The sequence below is a fragment of the Prionailurus bengalensis genome, chromosome B4 (assembly GCF_016509475.1).
Source record: "Prionailurus bengalensis isolate Pbe53 chromosome B4, Fcat_Pben_1.1_paternal_pri, whole genome shotgun sequence".
Taxonomy (NCBI): Eukaryota; Metazoa; Chordata; class Mammalia; order Carnivora; family Felidae; genus Prionailurus; species Prionailurus bengalensis.
The window spans coordinates 45,733,967-45,746,999 of NC_057358.1; positions in this window are offsets into that span (position 1 = coordinate 45,733,967).

The window sequence follows — 13,033 nt, forward strand, 5'->3', positions numbered from 1 at the left end:
GGACCACAGTGACCTGGAAGGTCATCGCACAACTCAGAGCCCCGCCCCCACCCCCGTGCTCAGAATGTCTCAGTGACACTGGCCAGTCTTGCCACTTGCCAGTGAGTAGGCACTTGTGATTTCAATATCAAACATCCTGCAGTCAACCAGAACTATCTGTCTGCCGTCAGAGGTGGGTGGAAACTAAAAGAAAGGAAAATGAAGCAAATGAAATTGCTTGTTAGCAACTCAGATGAAGGTTTGGGAAGTAGAAGTTTGAAAGCAATCAGATTATTTCTGTATTTACGTTGCCCCCGGGGTACTCTGTCTTCCCTGACCATGGATTGGTGATATTTGGCCCTATATTCCATATCATCAGAGCACAGTATCCACTCATGAGTGTCTATAGATTCCCTGAGGTGCTAATAATACATCTGGGCGCTACTATTTTTATAACTCAGCATTAGCATCACCTGGGGATTGCTAGAAATGCAAATTATCAGTTCCTGTCCCCTAAACTGAAGCAAAAACTTTGGCGGGAGAGGGGAGGGCTTAGCAATTTTTTTAACAAGCTTTCCAGATGATTCTGATGCCCGCTAAAGTCTGGGAGCCACTGCTAGCATCGGTTTGTTCGTTTTGGTATAAAGAAGTGTGTGGCTATCTGAATAGTAAGTACACGGAATCGATAACAAGGAATTTGCATTCACAGTATTCACACACACTGATGCTATATTTTTCCTAATACTAAATATACTGTGGAACGAGGCTCAATGGACAAAGAACCACATTTCAAGTCCTCTTCTCCCTCCCTCCAAATCTTTGAAGCAGTCTGTTTGCCATAAAGATGAGCTATTTTAAAGGGTAGCTCTAATGGCTGACCTGCCCTTGCAAATTAGAGCACAACTATTTACTCAATTATGTCCACTTATCTGCCCAACCAGCCTAACCTAAAAAGAAAAGTAAAAGGATCATTCTCTACTCCCTGACTTTGGCTGTCTGGCCCTGGAGTTATGAAGCAGAGCCCAGATGACCACGTAGCCAGGGTATTGGCAGGGGACTCCAGAAGCACTGGATTAGATCAGTGCTTCCCAAACCTGAGAAGTGTTCGTGAATCACCAGGGATCTTGGTAAAAAGCAGATCCTGCCAGTAATATCAACATCTTGGGAATTCGGGCAGAAGATCGGCTTGTTCTCCCTCTGAGTGAGGCTTGAAATTTGGTGCTACTTTCGCCAAGCCCCCCACCCACTTTGAGTAGCAAGATGCCAGTTCTCTCCCTTTCAGCCCCGAGATTCTGACCCTAATGCGGAATCTCTTTGGTGCATTCCTTGGCCAGTTCCTTCCTAGGAAAGTCCCCAGGGCCAGTCTGCTCTGCAAGAAGTTGGCTTCTTCTCCATGTAGGGCAGTGACAAGAATGCACACCATGATCAAAAGCCTCTTGACCAAATAAAGGGACAGCTATTCAGGTACTGGACTCTAATACAGGTGGCCCTAACCGGATGCCTCACGGTCACCGTCCTTATGGTAGGGAATGGGAATTCCTGGCATCACTGTCTCTCTTTCAGCTTCTAGAAACACCAATCATGACCACTGTAAGCAGATAGAAAGCTGATGATGAATTTCTCATTTCAAAAGACAATAGGATACATGAGCAGATGTTCCATCCAAACTGCCCAAAACGTTGACATGATAAGCCAACGGTCTTGGGGCACTGTCCTCACTGTCGCACTTAAAGATTCATTCTTTTTTTAAATTAAGAACTAGTTGATCTCGGGGAACGTGGGGGGCTCAGTCAGTGAAGCATCCAGCTCTAGATTTTGGCTCAGGTTATGATCTCCCGGCTCGTGAATTCGAGCCCTGGATGGGATTCCGCACTGACAGGAGCCTGCTTGGGATCCTCTATCTCTCCCTCTCTCTCTGCCCCTCCCTTGCTCACACACATGCTTGCTCACTCTCAAAATAAACAAACAAAAAAAATGACTCAATAAACAAAAAGAATGACTCAGTCTTGGAGCACTTGGGTGGCTCAGTCAGTTGAATGACTGACTCTTGTTTTAGGCTCAGATCATGATCCCAGGGTTGTGGGATCGAGCGCCACATAGGGCTCCGTGCTGAGTGTGGAGTTTGTCTAAGGTTCTGTCTCTCTCTCCTTCTGCTCCTCTCCCCGGCTAGCACTCTCTCCCTCTAAAAAAATAATAATAATAAAATTAAAAAAACAAAAAAACCCAGAGTCTTGATCATGAAAGCCCATATCAGACCCCCTGAGTTGACCTTGGCTTCCTCTGATGACTCTGGTAGCACTATGCACCCTCTCCTCGGTGTTACAGCTGCAAGTGCTTCTGTAAAGGCAACTAAATGCTGCCTACAACGGAGGGTTCATGCGCCTCTGTCCCCCACTCAGGCTCTCAGAGGGGAGGGGAGTGTTTCATGCGCCTTTATACGACCAGCCCCTTGCATGGCGCCTGGCATGTGTGTATCTGAATCAGTGAATGAGGGTGTGAAGTCAGAAAATCTTTGTGACCTTTGGTTAGACAATGACCTCTTACATATGACGCCAGACACACAACCCATAAAAGAAAAAAACTTTTTTAATGTTTATTTTTTGAGAGAGAGAGAGAGAGAGAGAGAGCACGCAAGCAGGGGAGGGGCAGAGAGAGAGGGAGACACAGAATCAGAAGCAGGATCCAGGCTCTGAGCTGTCAGCACAGCAGGGCTCAAACTCACGGACCCCAAGTTCATGACCTGAACCGAAGTTGGACGCTTAACTGACTGAGCCGCCCAGGTGCCCCTGGGGGGGGGGGGAATGTTTTTCTGACAAATTGAACTTCATCAAAATTAAAATTTGTTCTTCAAAAGATCCCATTAAGGAAATGCAAAGGCAAGCTACAAACTGGGAGAAACAGCAACTTTTTTATGTACAAAATAAGACATCTATGATATGCACGGGACATATTCTCCCATTTCCACTTTATCTATAACCATCTTAAAAGACGGTTATCTTTCCATTCATAACTGGGTAGCGTTAGTCACTCACACATAAAAGACAGAGATATATTACATGTCTGCTGTAAGGAAACCATCTTCAAAATGTGTTTTAAAATTGTTTCTTCTGTCTGTCATGTTGGCAACACACTTTTCACTGTTCTGCAGTTCATATTCCCTTTTTCCCTTTCCTTTGCCGAATGCCTGAAGTAGGCGGCCTTTGGGGAGGCATATTAAACGATTTTTAAACTACATAATAAAATAAATCGCCCATTCCTAGTAAACAGCATTGCACACAGCATCGTCTGGTCTCAGGGTGCAGCCGATTACAACTCTAGGCAAAGCAACATTTTTAGGCGGTGGGCCTCAGGCCGGGGGGAGCCGCCTGCAAGATCCGGGTGTGACCTGCTGTGTCAGGAGCAAGACTGGCATCAGAGATAGGGCGACACTAGCAAGGACATTGGTTTGTCCACCGGAGGAGTCTGTCTGCTTGGCCTTTGGTATCCACCTTTCATTCTGCCAGTCACGTCGGGAGTCCTAGATGGAGAGGCCTGAGTTCACTGGTACCAAGGTTCTGATTTATTCCATTCTGATTTTGGTTTTGCACCCCTTGCACAGGCTGGTTGCCCACCCAGCTGGTGTGAGAGCAACAGAGCTGAGTGGTTAAACAGGTGCAAAGTCGGAATGCCAGGCCCCATCCCCACTCCCTTTCTCCAGCTGTGTGACCTCAGGCAACTTACCCTCTCTCTGTCGCAGTTGCCTCAAATGTAAAACTGGGATGATGCTGATAATAGCACTACCTCAGGAGGACGGTTGTGAGGAGTAGATCAGCTTTTACAGAGAAAGGGCTCAGAAATGTGTTTGGCACAGTAAAGTTACCTGCTGATATTTTGTTGTTGTTTATTTATTTATTTTTGAGAGACAGCACAAGCAGGGGAGGGGCAGGGAGAGAAGGACAGAGGATCCGAAGTGGGCTCCATGCTGACAGCAGAGAGCCCGGTGAAGCATTCAAACTCACGAGCCGTGGGACGGTGACCTGAGCTGACGTCAGATCCTTAAGCGATTGAGCCACCCAGGCACCCCACCTGCTATTACTTTTATGCTTTGCTCTGGATCCCGTGAGCCAACAACCGCTGCTTTACCTAGGAGAAGCCCTGCTCTGATCAGCTCTACACATCAGAATTCTCCAAAACGCTACCTTCTGAGAAGTTTCCACTGTTTCTGTCTTATTCTGTTTTTTTTTAATTTTTTTTTAATGTTTATTTATTTTTGAGAGAGACAGAGACAGAATGTGAATGGGTTAGGGGCAGAGAGAGAGGGAGACACAGAAGCAGAAGCAGGCTCCAGGCTCTGAGCTGTCAGCACAGAGCCCGATGCGGGGCTCGAACTCACGAGCTGTGAGATCATGACCTGAGCCGAAGTTGGACGCTCAACCGACTGAGCCACCCAGGCGCCCCATATCTTATTCTGTTTTGGTTCGGACACCAGAGAGCGGGTGCAACCCCATCACTTCACAGGTGAGGGGTCAGAGGACCCACCAGGTGAGGGGCTATCTGAGCCCTCCCACATCCCACGGCGGTCGGAGCCAGAGCCCCCAGCCCAGCGTCTGCAGGGAGCCAAATTCTCAGCCTCGTGGAGCACCTGAGCACTCCATGGTATTTACTTGTGGCCATGGACTCAACCCAAGAGAAATACTGCCTCGCTTCAGATTTACGGGGAATATTTTCATCTGGTTTTGTTCAGTTCAATTGCTGTAGGAAACGTGTGGATTTCATTCCGTTTAAAATTGGTTTGTGAGTTTCCTTGATTTTCTTTCTCTCCCTCTTGTTAAGGAAGTCGTGGCTCAGCTCCCATGTGCACAAAACAATGTGATTTGGGTTCCGTTTGGAAACTGGGAAATTAGAACAGTACTTTTGAGGAGAGTCCTTGAACCTGAGGGGGCCGCATCACAAAGCCCTAGAAGTCTGGCCGCTCAGGGAAACCGGGAGGTCCCGACCATCCTGCTCACTGCCGGACCTCCTGCTTTTCTGTCAGGAAATGGAAAGGTGCACCTGAGCAGCTCGAGAATCTTCTGTTTCCAGAGATGAATCTTGGCACCCAACGCCGGGGGGACAGCAGCCATACTGGGTCCTAGGCCCACTTAACACTATCTCAATCAATTCACTGAAGATTTGGGCCTCAGTTTCTTAAAGAATTTTGTTCCTCAAAGCACCACTGAAGCGATCCAGTAAAGAAAATGTGTAACAATCTTAGTACATACTTGTTAGTTCCCTTTCCCCTTTCACGCCTTGACAAACCCTCCCCACAACTCATACACACTGCCAATGTCTGTAATTCTGATTCCGTAGAATTCCAAGTGGGAAAGTCACCCAATGGCCACTGCTAAAGGATGTTGGCCTTTTGTTTCTAATCCACTGAATTGTCACTTTACCTCCTCAAGACACATATGGCCCTTAGCCAAGACCTTGACCAGAATGGGGTAGATTACCTTGCGACACCACCTGGGAAGTCGGAACAGCCTTCCTCTGCCAGCCTCCCAAAGGAGGAGTCTGCTCCTAGATTAGAGGTCTGGAAGCCGTTCCCCTCCCCCAGCTCCTTCCTCCTAGTAAAACCTGCACATGCCATTTGCATCAGCTTAGACCTGCTTAGTGAAATCAGTAGATAAATGCAAATTCTCCAAGGAATTCAAAATCTGCTTTGAGCAATTTGGTTTGAAGCCCTTTCCTTTCCTTTCCTTCCTGTCCCTTCCCACCCCTTCCCTTTCACTTTCCCTTTCCCTCTCCCTTTCCCTTACAAGCTCCCAGTACTGATTCCCCCAAAGATGAGTTTATTCCCAAACCAAAGACTTTTCTGTTGCAAGAGAAATCTTGGTTTTGGTTTAACCTGCTTAGGTGTAATCAGGGTTCTAGACACCCCGATGAAGTTCCCTTGCTAGTGGATGCCTCATTCTCTCCCTGTGCTCCCAGCACTCGCCACCATGGCTATCTTCAGACATTGCCTCAGTGCCAGGGATGGCATGGCACATGGCCACGTGCAAGGGAGAGCTGCCCATGACCCCCCACTGAATTCTTTTCCGTGAAAGGTGTGGACTCAGAGTCAAATTCGACATGGCCGACCCATTCAGCTTGAGACATTTGCCATGAAGAAGCTCCCAGTGCTGGTCTACACTTACCTGCAAAGCCTTCTTCGGTTTCAGACATGTAGTGTGGCTTAACCAGCGGTCCAGTGGGAATTACACCAAAGTGAAATAATTGCACAGTGTCCTGATGTAGCTACTCCTTCAGCCTCCCTCACGTTATAGTTTTGGGTGCCAACCTTCGGATGGGCTCAGACTTGCCGGAGAACATTCCCTACCGGGTGCCCCACAGAAGCTCCCAGGTCTGGGAGGCTGCCTGGGCCACGGTGCGGTTGGAACAGGTCTAGCCCAAGGGCCGTCGGGCCAGTCAACCCCCAATTATTTTGAAACATGCCTGCTTTTTGTTTTCTGAACATATTTTGAAGAAGATCCAGGCGCCCCAGGTCGTGTGTGGCTTCTGAGATGGATCAGTAAGCTTCCTCAGAGAAGTGAAACAGGTGGTCTGGTGAGAAGAGCACAGGCTTTGGTATCAGACAGAACTGGGGTTGGAACCTAGCTCTACCTCCCACCTGTGATGGGACGTTACAAATAAAATAAAAATAAAATAGGGGCCCCTGGGTGGCTCAGTTGGTTTAGCGGCCAACTCTTGGTTTTGGCTCAAGTCATGATCCCACAGTTCATGGGTTAGAGCCCCATGTCAGGCTCCGCCCTTACGGCATGGCGCCTGCTTGGGATTCTCTCTCTGCCTCTCCCGTGCTTGCGTGTGCTCTCTCTCACTCTCTCTCTCAACAATAAATAACTTTGGGGTGGCTGGGTGGCTCAGTTGGTTAAGCATCCGACTTTGGCTCAGGTCATGATCTCGTGGCTTGTGAGTTCGAGCGCACGTCGGGCTCAGTGCTGACAGCTCAGAGTCTGAAGGCCGCTTCAGATTCTGAGTCTTCCTCTCTCTCTGCCCCTCTCCCAGTCACTCTCTGTCTGTCTCTCTCTCTGTCTCAAAAATAATTAAACATTAAAAAAATTTTAATAAAAATAAATAAACTTTAAAAAGTAAAATAAAATAAGTAAAATAAAAGGAAACTCATGTTGAGTAGCCATTTCCTTCTCTACCATTCTGAAGGGTTTCTTTGAAAAGTAGAGATAATGTATATAAAGTGCCTGGCACATTACAGACGTTCAATAGTTTACATTATTATTCAGTTGGGTGGGTCCTTTCTTCGGAAAGTGAATGCAAGGGTGGATAGGGAATTCCCTGTCCAATAATCTTATTTTCTTCTTACTAAATCTTACCTAGCTTCTGTCTTCATATTTTGTCCTTTTCCCCCCCTTCATTATTCAAGGGGAAAAAAATTTAAAGAAGGAACTTAGGGGCTGTCTAGATCTGTCCTTTGCCAAGTGAAATGACCTCTGTCCCGATTCGTGATGTATATGGTGAGTCTGAGAAGCATTTTTGAATCCTGCATAAAAATCTTTATTCTTACACAGCACTGACAAGGAGTCCCTGCATACACACTCTAGCTATAAATTTTTATAACACCATGAAAAAATACTTTCTCTCCCATTTCAAGGTGGAAACTGAGACTCAAGAGAGAGAGGGTAAGTTATTTGGTTAAGTTCACACAGATAGGAAGATAACTGGATTTCAAAACAAGGTTTTCTGATTTCTTTCTTTCTCTTTCTTTCTTTCTTTCTTTCTTCTTTCTTTCTTCTTTCTTTCTTCTTCCTTCCTTCCTTCCTTCCTTCCTTCCTTCCTTCCTTCCTTCCTCCTTCTCCTTCTTCTTCTTCTTCTTTTCTTCATGTTATCAAGGAAAGGAAACTCTTCAAACCACTGTCAGCTTTGATACCAATGTTTCTTCATTTGGCTATTACAGGACAGGGCTCTGATGGAGTGGACACAGGACAAATAACTCTGGCTAGAGAGAAGGGCTGAAGCTGGCAGTGATCTGGAATTTGGATTCCTGAGAACCAGGGGAGGGTGCCACTGGTGTGTCCTAAGGCAGCAGGGAGAGCCCTGGGTATCTTGAAATGTGGGGTGCCAAAGAGAAGAATTTGTACCTGACATAGAGATGGAAGGATACTGAAAATAAACTTCTCCTAAGTTACAATTTCACTTTGGGTGAGCTCCACCTCTCTTCTTTACTGACTTCATAAATTTTTCCTACTTGTTCCATGGCCTTTTCTCTGAAATGCTGTCACCCACAAGAATGTAGTCCAGTTCATTCATATAATAAGAAGGGCCAGGGTCATGGCAGAATGGCAGTCCACCAGCCCAGGTGAGGCCACATCAAAGGAGAGGGTCTGGTGAAGAGACAGACTAAGGAGGAAAACTCTGGTGAACTCAGCAGGCAGAGGCAGAGTACAAGGCCAGGAGCAGAGTTGTGCAGATTCCCAGTTAGCTGAAATGAGTAGAAGCCGGATTCAAGAATATAAACACTGCGGGTATTTGCAAGGTAAGGACCAGGCAGCCAGATATGGGCTGAAAATCAGGAGGTATCCAGCAGCAGCTTCTAAGAGTGAGGATGAGGGGCGCCTGGGTCGCACGGTCGGTTAAACGTCCAACTTCAGCTCACGTCATGATCTCGCGGTCCATGAGTTTGAGCCCCGCATCGGTCTCTCTGCTGACAGCTCAGAGCCTAGAGCGTGCTTTAGATTCTGTGTCTCCCTCTCTTTCTCTGCCCTTCCCCTACTCACACTCTGGCGCTCTCTCACCCTCTCCCTCCCTCTCTCTCCCTCTCTCTCTCTCTCAAAAATAAATAAACATTAAGAGTGAGGATGACCAAAAGCAGAAGTATCAGAGGATAATGATAGAGGACAGCTACATGTATGTGTTTGCAGGTACTTTCAGGTGTGTGTCTGTGTGTGTGTGTGTGTGTGCGTGTGTGCATGCACCTGTGCGTTTGAACAAGCGATAATATTGCTAGGGCAGCTCAAGTCAGGAATGCAGAATATTAGAACTAGAAGAAGTCTTAAATCATTTCAAGTAAATTGGAGCTCAAAGGAATTGCCTGATTGACCCAAAGTCACAGAGCTACGCAGAGACATAGCTAGCATGCTTCTGTATGGTTCACTGGCTTTAGCACAGAGTCAGGAAAATACCTCAGCAAGGAATCAGAGGAAGAATAAAAAAACAGTCCTCAAAAGTTACCAATAATCAGGGTAAATATGAAGGCAAAAAGAAGAAGAAAGGAAAGTGTTCACACATTCAGACATGAAAAGTACCATGTCTTAAGAATTTAAGTCTTAGGAAAAACAGACCCCAAAATCAGAAAAGGCATAAGAATACTGTCTCAGAAGGAAATGCAAGAAACACAAAAAAGATTAATTTTATGGGCAGCTTGATACCAAAGTTTTACAATAAAATGCATGCCATAAATATTTGATTTTGCATGAAGAAATACAAGGAACTGGTTTGTGTGAGAGGAAGGAGGTTTGGATGTTCACTGCAATTCTGGCTTAAAAAGAGGATGAATAAACCTAGTTTATTAGGTGAAAGGCTGCAATTGGATGTTCCAATAAAGTGGCTTCCTGTAGGCTTCTCAGCGATTTATAAATACACATGGGCAGTTTCAGAAACAAGGAATTCACTAAGGCTATAAACTAAGCCGTGGTTTTCACTCTTGTCCCAGAAACTGCTAGATAGACTAGTGATTAAAATCACATAAACTTAAGTAAAATTAGATTAGGACAAAAGTTATAGCATTGTAGTTTGGTGGGGGGGTAATAACATACAGAAATGTAATACATATCACAACAAGGACATAAATGACAGTAGGAAGTGGTAAGTGAGCCTAAATGGTTACTAGGTTCTTACATTTTACATGAAGTAATACAATATTAGCTCTAAGACTCTGAAAAGTTAGGAATATATGTTATAATGTTTAAGCAATCACTATTAAAAATGCCAAAAGGCTAGCAGATAAATTAAAATGGAATTATGAAAAATATTCAATTAACCCAAAGAAACCAGGAGTAACAGGGTGGGGGGGGGGCATATGGGAACAGTAGAAAACAAAGAAGAAAACATAAACCTAAATGCAATCAAATTAATAATTACATTAAATGTAAAAGGACTAAACACCCCAGATACATAACAGAGATTGTCAGAATGGATAAAAAGCAATATCCAAGTATATGCTATCTATAAAATATAAATATAAAGATACAGATAAGTTAAAAATGAAATGGATAGAAAAATATGCCATGCAAACAGCAAGCATAAGAAAGCTGACATGGCTATATTAATGTTAAACAAAGTAGACTTCAAGGCACAGAAGTATTACTGGAGATAAAATGTGAGCCTTTGGAAATAGGCATTAGTTTGCTGACAACAGAACCTAAAGAGTCAAAGAAGTCAAAGGGAGGACAAGATGAAGTATTACAGCCATTTTCCCCAATTCCCTCTAATTTATCTTAAAAATAATTTAAGATAACTTAAGCATACTTAACTTCCTGAGTTTGCACTAGGAAAGATAAAATGTAAATTTTTTAAAAAAAGAATAGACTCTTCAACTAGAAGAGAAACTTGAGAACACTGAATTGTGTCAACTCTCCAGCTTTGAGTATAATTAAGTGACTAGGGGATGATCAGCCATGTGTTTAATAGATACGCATTAAGTTCTCACTGTATGCCAAGCACTGAGCTAAGTGTTGGGTGAGTAATATAAACACAGCCCCTTCACTCATATTCATAAAACAAATAAGCCAACAAGTCACTAAGCCAGCTATAAATCATGATCATTATTATCAAGAAAATCCTCATGATGCTGAGATGGAGAAAAACAAAGAATAGAGAAAACTTGCCTGAGTTACTATTATCAGTGAAGGACTTCAGAGGATGTGACATTTGGGAAAAGCCTATGCAGGGTGAGTGGGGAGGTCAGGGAAACAGTATGTGCAAAGGCACTCAAGGATGAAAAACTCTGGAGTTTTTAAGGAACTGAGAGTGGTGCAGCCCAGCATAAGGGAGACAAGCACTAAATCTTATGGGAGAATTCTACCAAACTTTCAAGGAACGTAATATCCAATCTTATATAAAATTGTCCATAAAGTAAAAAAAGAAGCACCCCTTTCCTAACTCGAAAGACCAACACAACCTTGATACCAAAACCATATAGGACAATACAAAAATGGAAATTATGGTACAATGTCACTCATCAAATAGACATGAAACTCCCAAATCCAGCAAATAGTAATAACACTTATTCAGGCCCTTGGAGGTATTACTAAATAGCCCAAAGCATCACATCTTGAAAACTGGCAAAATAATTTATTGTTGCTTTTCATAATCCTGGAAAATTTGTACCTGAGATGGAATGTAAGTTTATAGTGGGCAGCACTTATAATCATGGAAATACTCAGCTTTCAGGTTTATATACAAATGTATAAATAGGTAAGTTTGGTCTTTAGAACCTATTGTGCCCCTTTTTCTCACCCGCAGCCCACAATCTCACCCTGAATGGTCCTACCACCTCTCCTTTTTGGGGTTTGTGTTGGCCATTTACCTCCCTGTAAAATAGTGGTACTATCTAATTCCTTTAGCTGTTGTGCAATGACTAAAGGAAATAATACTTGGTACTATGGCATTTGAAAAGTAGCAGGAATTTAAACATTTTTTGTTGTTTGTTTGTTTGTAGAATAAAGAGTTTTGTTCTATATTCTAGGATTACCGATCTTTCAGGAGTACAGAGAGGTATGATGGGAAACAGTGCCCTCAATATAAAATCTCAATGAGTTACACATTTACTTATGCGATAAATCAACCAGATTCTGAAGCATACCATGAGGGGCAAGTATCAATCAAGGGCTTAAAATAAATTTTATTTGTTCCCAAATAGAGTTCGAATTGCCTTTGGTCAGTCCTTTTTATATCCTCTAAATGATCTTTTCCTTTTACAAATCTTAGCTGCTCCTACCCAACCAAAGATCTCATGGAACCTCAGACCTTCTCTTCACAACTTCATTAAAAAACCCATTAGCTTGAATTAATCAAATGAAAACCTACGGCTTTGACAGGACATCTCTGTCACTCCTTGGTCCATCTAAGTATCATGCAGTTCATTCCAATGCCATCTAACACTTGACATCACATCTTGGGAGCTCAAAATTCAGCGTCAGACAGATAGCATCCAAAGACAGAATCAGACTTTTCTACTCAGAAACAGGAGTTCTGTTCGTCTGTTTCACAACTAAATAAAGCGCAGTGATGCTTTGTGAACCCTCCTTGCCTAGCTCCCCTATGCTCAATACTGTAGCAGAGGGGAAAATAATGGAGTGACTTGGGAGCATCTGACATAGCTAAGGCATTCATCACGAGAGTCTGATACCAGGATAAGGTGTGTATTACCTCACAAAAACCTATCGTTCCATTTTTTCTTAGAGGTCCTTCCACTATATTGGATACTGCATAAAAGTGCATCCACCAGAAAAAGAGAAGACTATCTTTTTTGAACATGCCTAGAAACTAAATTCCAAACTGTTAGCCCAAAATCAGCTCTGATAAACAGTGATTGATTGACTGCTTGACAACTTATTTCTATGAATATACTGGTTGCCAATTATGATTGTTTGGATTCTAACATCTAACTTATTTATGTATTTCTCTGCTGCTCTCCATCCCAGCCCAGATTTCTTAAGCTCCAGGAAGGCAGAACCGTGACTGACTCATCTAGAAAAGTATTCTCAGGGGCACTTGGGTGGCTCAGTCGGTTGAGCGTCCGACTTTGGCTCAGGTCATGATCTTGCAGTCCGTGAGTTCGAGCCCCGCGTCAGGCTCTGGGCTGATGGCTCAGAGCCTGGAGCCTGTTTCCGATTCTGTGTCTCCCTCTCTCTCTGCCCCTCCCCCGTTCATGCTGTGTCTCTCTCTGTCTCAAAAATAAATAAACGTTAAAAAAAAAAAGTATTCTCAGGGAAGAGGGATCAAGACCTGGTTGTCCCAGTGGGAGCTCAGGGGGAATGGGCTGGTACAGAAAGGCTAATCTGATCATCCAAATCACCAAGTCCAG